Below are 6,911 nucleotides of genomic sequence, written 5' to 3' on the forward strand. Positions count from 1 at the left end.
GTCCACTATGAGTGTGCTGCTTGTGGGACTGAGGGTGTTGTAGCTCCTCGAACTGATGAAGTCCGTTGGATGAAGGACGAAACGTCTCAACACAAAGAAACCATCCAGATGAAATGACTGAACTTCGTTGGATGACAGTTATAGCCATTTTTTGTTTTCTAAAGTCTGTTTGCTGTGAGACTGGGAGCGATTTCAAAAGTTGTAGACGAGCATCCAATGATTATATTTGGAGAATTTCATTAACGTCTCGCCACAAATTCAAAAGAAATGAAGCTAATGAACACATGCACGCTTCTGTTAGCTAGCTTGTGTTAGCAATGCTAACTTAGCATGTCTATCAACTGCATTATGGGAACAAATTGTGGACAATAAAAGGCACTTTGGTGACTAAGTAACTTTAGAAGAAGTCGATTTACATGAAAACTTTTAGTCATGTGAAACTTGGTGAGTAAGTAGCTAAATATCTGTTAGCCTGCTAACAATGGCTAATTGGCTGAAAATAAATCACAGATGACGTATTTCAGTTTGGAGGATTTAAAATGTGACGTGTGTTTGAATTCAACACAACTGGTAAATAATCACACAGACTGCCATTTTTATCATTTTATTCCATTTTATTACAAACTAAACAAAAAAAAAAAGAGGAATAAAGGAGATGTGTCATCATTTACACGTTTTCACCGCCGCTCATCTGATCGGCACCACTACACGGTGACACAAGAAAACCCGGAAATCAACTAAATGAAAACACCGAACAGAAAGCAAATTAAACGTGGGAACAAAAAATTGCTTGTTTGTGATGCAACATTGTAGTTCTGGTATTTTTGTTTAAAACAAAGCATTCGTAAAATCTCAGACTTTGTTCTGGGAACGTCTGGTTTAAGTTATTTCCTAGACATCTTCTATTTTAACCTAAAAAAGCCAATGATGACTAGAATTTACAAGTTGACATCATTTTCTTAATTTAAATTTATGACTTTGCATTTGTTTATGATTATTAAGGCGTTTTCAAACAATGACATGTATTTGATATTTTCAGATAAAATCCATGTTGGAGCTATAATCAACCTATAGAAGCGTTTAGTCACTCGTGACTGGTTTTATATATATGTAAGCATAATAGCCCCAAATCTTTAATATAAGCAAGTAAAAGCAGTTTTATGTTTGTACTTGTGAAGTTAGATAAACTTCTTTATTTGCATTTTATGCAACAATAGGACAAACATGGTGAAAGGGTGCATCAAGTAGCACAGATACTGTGTTGGTTTTTCTTTCTTTTTTCTTTTTTTGTTACAAAATGTCTGTTTTGGTAGAAGCTCTTTCTCGAATAGCAACAGCGAGAACAACAGCAACATCGACAAGAACAGTACTCGTAACTGAGAGAGTAAAAATACAGAACACAAACGAGTTGTTTAAATATGCAAAGTATATCACAGGATTTTATAGAAAGAAATATGAACTTTAAAAAAAACAAGATTCAAATGCGACGTGACGAGCAACAAATGGTGGTTGATCAGCGCTAATAACACCGATTCGTTATAAACATTCATAGGGGGCTTCTGGAAAATAGCTTTGTTGCGAGGCCTTTTCTGAAACAGACCCCCCCCCCCCCCTTTAAAATACCTCCAAAAAGCTCTGTACATAAACTAGAATCAGAGAAGCGGAACGGGACGTCGGTAAATACTTAACGGTGGAGCAAGTCCTGAATATATTTATCACATCCCACCTTTCCGCAAGTGTTTTTATCAAAACTGTACCATTAAAAAAAAAGAGACAAAAATTAGACGAGAAGAAACGAAAAAGCTGGAGCTGCTTCAACTGAAGGAAACATTGGCGATTCGGCCTCGTTCTGAGATTAGAAACAGTATTAAAACCAGTGTAGGCACAGCTTGATACCATTTTTTTCTTTCCACGAGACAACATTTTTGTGATTAGAGCATGCTTTGGGGATGGAGTGCAATGGTGGGGATGAGTTTAGCTTCACATGCAGCTTTTTGTTGAACGAGAGGGTCAAATGGTGCACTGGTCTAAAGGGTTTCTAGGGTTGAGGTGGGTGTGAGGTTAGAAGCATCCCTAGAGGAGCAGGAGGCTGTTTATGAGGAGTATCATGGTTTGAGGCAGACATAAAATGGTCAAGAGGAGTTAGGAGGCGAGCTGGACTTTGTGTGGCGTTCGTGTGTCTACAGACGTGTGCGAGAGAGGGTTTATGTGTTTCTGAGATGCACCAGTCAGAGAGAGAGGGGAACATTTGAGAAGACTCCTGTGTGTCATGGAGCCACTACAATCACTGCAGTCTGGGTGTGTTCACCTTCAGTCGGTCAGTTCGTTGCAGCACTGGGGAGTTCTTCCAGCGGAACGTCGCTCTCTTGGAGAGAAATCAAAGACGTCTTTTGCGTGTGCGCTGTCTTAGTCGTCGATACAGATGATCTCTCCGCTGCGCTGCTCACGCCGGTTGACGAGCAGCTCTGCTTCCCGTTCCTTCTTTACAGACATGGGAGGCCCGTTCAGCACTGCAGGGAGGGGGGGGGGGGGACATGGCTTCAGTTCAGGCAGTTCAACACGTCTCTGCTTTCTGTCCGCCTCCGGACCGAGGAGGAGAGATTATTTTTACAACTAATAAATCCAACCACAAACACCGAACGTCAACCGTTCATACGTGTTCACAGCTCATCAAAGCAGATAAAGAGCCACTGTTCCCTCGGCTGCTCGCAGCGTGAAACGGTTCCATGAATCATAAAATGTCACAGCCGAACGTTGAGACGTTTGAACTAGAGGGTGGAGGACGAGCGTTCCTTCAAGGGGTGCCTATCGCCCACCGCCTTTAGTTTTAAACTCTGGCACGACAGGCGAGCTAAAGGAATGAGAGTTGTAGCCGCTTTGGTCGAACCTTAAAGACATCGTCCCAATATCTCCCCCTCGGAGTATGTGCTGTGGATGACTCTCGGCTACTGCCACCGCAAATTCTAGCTCAACGTCTATAAAACTTACAGTTATCGTCGTCTTTGTGTCGGCTGATGTCGATTAGCTGTAGCGACCAGTTTGAATTGGGTGGACTCCGAAAGCTAGTTGTTGAGCTCATACACCCAGTGAGGAGTTTGAGATTTTCATTACAATCTATTCAGGTTACAAGATATTTTGCTAACAGACAAACAGGGTTGTCAGTTAAATTGGCAGAGTTATAGCCACCCATCTATTATCTTTACCCAATTCTTCCTTTTCGGGTCACGGGGGTCACTGGTGCACACAATCAACAGTCACAATACGAGAGGCGGGGGACACCCTGGACAGGTCTCCAGTCCATCACAGGGACACACTGAGACAAACGAGACAAACAACTATGCACTCTCATACTCACACCTAGGGACAATTTAGAGTTACCAGTGTCAGGGAATCTCTGGATGTTTTTATTATTATGGCTGAGAACATTCTTCCACTCTGGCCTGAGAATAAGAAGCTCGGTTGTCTCCCAAACCACTATCTTATCTCTGCCCATGAACCATATGTTTGTGTAAATGAAGAGTGTGTAAAAAGACTGGAGCTGGTATCAAGGACACCCTCTGAACGACAACTCACTCAGCTGAGCTGAGAGGAATATAAAAGCGAGCAGATAACGCGGCTTGTGGCTCATTTCTGTGACTGCTTTTCATGCATTACGTATGTATCTACCGTACTGTTCGTCATATAAGTCACACCTTTTTGCATAAATTTGCATGCCCTGCAAGTTATACGGCAAAGCAACTTATTTATGTTTTTTCCTCATATTTATAACCCAATATTTGGCTGAGGGGACTACCATTTTCAGCCACTAGAGGGCCTTTGACTAACATGGCAAGACAAGTGTCTCATTAATAGGTAAAAGTGGCTATTAATGAGACACTTGGCTTGCCATACAAAGCCACCTTCGACTCGCTCCGGAACTCCTGGAGCAAACGTCAAATCAGCTGCATTTCGCCGCTCTGGTGAAATGCAGCTGATTTGACCATTAAAGTGCATTTATTAAGGAAAATTTAGACTGAGACACACCTTTACTATAATGTTGAGCAAACAAATAATTGTTTTTAAGTGTTAATCTTGTTAAATTCTTGTTAAAGTCCTCCAGTGCACACTCCCGCAGCCGCCACTTTGCAGCCAAACGATTTTTGGCACAACACCGGCCGACGTTTCCATGTGGTCAGTGGTGACACAATAGATGCGACTTATACGGTGGTGCGATGTGTACGGTAAATATGTTTGTATAGTATACCGTATGTTTATGTACGTAATCTGTCCTGAAATCTGACCTTGCAATTAAAAGTGGCAGAAAAAACCCTACCTGCCATGAAAAAGGTTATTTTGAGTAAACAATAATAATAATAATGTGTATGTATTGTCATTGTATGTATTACAATTTGTCCACTGGTTCATCAGACACAAACAACACTGATTGACTGTTAGCAAAATATCACATGAACCACTGGGGAGAGGATGATGAAACTCTCAAAGTAATCACTGGATGAACATCGACATCAGACTAACATGGCAGTCAATTTAATTCAAGATGGCTGCCACAGCTTAGCGACATTAACCAACACAAATGTGGCCATGACTCAGTCCATTTTACAGACGGTGAGCTAAAATTTAACGTTATCTGTAACATGGACAGGTAAATTTAATTTCCAACTTATTTTATTGCGGTAGTAGCTGAGAGTCATTCAAAACTCGTACTCTGAGGGGGTGAATGTCATCTTCAAGGTTTGCCCAAAACTGCTACATTTCTGTAAACATGAAAGGCTGTGGGCGATGTGCTCCTGCCTGTTATTTTTTATTCCATTTTTTTGTAAACTGGACACTTTAGTTTGTTGGAGACATAAAATCTGTCAAATAAAAAAACCAAACAAACAACAACCTTGAACCAGAGTGTTTGTTTTTGACTTTGGAACAGAAAATTCAGCAAATCAGCCATAATGACCGACAGCTAAAGTCTCTTCCAAGATTTTTATCTGAAACGACCGAAATATTTGGAGATTTTGGAGCCGAGCTGAGAAGAACAGCGAGACGCAACAGTGCCGTTTAAAATAAAGCCCGTGGTAAATGTGGTCTGAGATGGTTCCTCTATTCAATATTCTCTGTTTTGACTTTGTTTACCAACGGTAATTTGACCAAAGCATTGTGTTGGTATGTTAATGTTTCAAAACACTACAATAAGCAGGTTTAAATTTGGATCATCACGTTGTTTTTCCATGAAAAAGACACATCCCAAGAGTACATTATAATGCTTTTAATGAGAAAATGGGCTTAATCCCATACATCATATCATATATACAATGTTTACAGTAAGACAAAACCTCTGAATGCTCAACGGTTATCTGGGAGAACGTGAGGCCTGCAATGAGTAAACACCCCCCCCCCCCAACCCCACCCCCAGGCACATGAGGACACAGACACACAAACACACACTTGAAAACTAACATCTTTCTGCACGACAGCACAGCTGCTGAGGGAAAAAAAGATCAGGAAAGTGCTCTGGAAGTGGAACGGTAAGTTGAACTCTCCTTTCAAAACAAAGCCAGAAATAGACCCAACAGCTCCGCGGGGAGAGATAAACCATCGTAAACCACCACCCCCCCCCCCCCCCCCCCCCGGTCGTTGTGCAGATCGAAGATAAGACGTGCGCCGAGCAGAAGATGTTTGAGACGGAGGTGAGGCTGTGTGTGAGAACGGCTGAAGCAGAGAGATGGGGGAGCGCTGAAAGGGAAAAAGTGTGGCGTGTTGCCAGCAGAGGCCAACAGAGGAGACGGAGGGAGAGAGCCAGTAACTCTGTGTGTGTGTGTGTGTGTGTGTGTGTGTGTGTGTGTGTGTGTGTGTGTGTGTGTGTGTGTGTGTGTGTGTGTGGGTACAGAATCTGATAAGATGCTTAAAAAACAAAAGTCAAGGTAAAGACTGGGTGAAAGAGCAAAGGGGTCCGTAACAGGAAAGTAAACGCTGCAGAAGCAGATTTACGGAGCAGAGACGATGAAAAATGATTAAAAAAACAAACAAATAAATAAAAGAGAAGAGCGAATCGGAAAGAACCACCGGCCCAGAACTCACGATGTGTTATTCATCCACAAGAACTGATTAAGGAGATAGTTCAAATCTTTAGAGGTAAGATGGAAAGGTTATGAACCGTGAATATCTTACCTGATAGTTTAAAGCAGTGGTTCCGAACACTAGTCCTTGAGGAACACCATCCTACATGTTTTAGTTGTTTACCTGCTTTGACACCTGATTTGAATGAATGGGTGATTAACAGGCTTCTGCAGAACTTGAGGAAGTAATTTAATCGCTGAATCAGGTGTGTTGGAGCGGGGAAACAACTCAAACATGCAGGATGGTGTTCCTCAAGGATCAGGGTTGGGAACCACTAGTTTAGAGAAATAAGAGTCTATTTCTAACTGGATGGATGAGCCAACAGCTTGTCTGAGTGCTGCAAAGGTCAGAGTGGCTTGCAGCAAACTTAAAACACATCTAATCGTAAAATGTATTTAAAACTGTTATGAAAACTTTACTTTAAAATGTTTAAGCTGCTATCATTTGCATTACATGGTAAAATTGGCAAAAATATATAGAAATTAACAAATGTCACAGCTGCACTTTAGTAATTATATTTAATGTAAAAACCTTTAAAAACTGAAATTTATGGTAATGTAAATATTTATAAAAAAATGACTGTGTGAAATGTTAAGATTGGGGTTGTTTTAGGATGGCAGCAATCAGACTCAAATGCTGCTTCTACAGGTCCTTCTAAAAAAATTAGCATATTGTGATAAAGGTCATTATTTTCCATAATGTAATGATAAAAATGAAACTTTCATATATTTCAGATTCATTGCACACCAACTGAAATATTTCAGGTCTTTAATTGTTTTAATACTGATGATTATGGCATACAG

This window comes from Nematolebias whitei, chromosome 1 (genome assembly GCF_014905685.2).
Source record: "Nematolebias whitei isolate Nwh7 chromosome 1, NemWhi1, whole genome shotgun sequence".
NCBI classification, from domain to species: domain Eukaryota; kingdom Metazoa; phylum Chordata; class Actinopteri; order Cyprinodontiformes; family Rivulidae; genus Nematolebias; species Nematolebias whitei.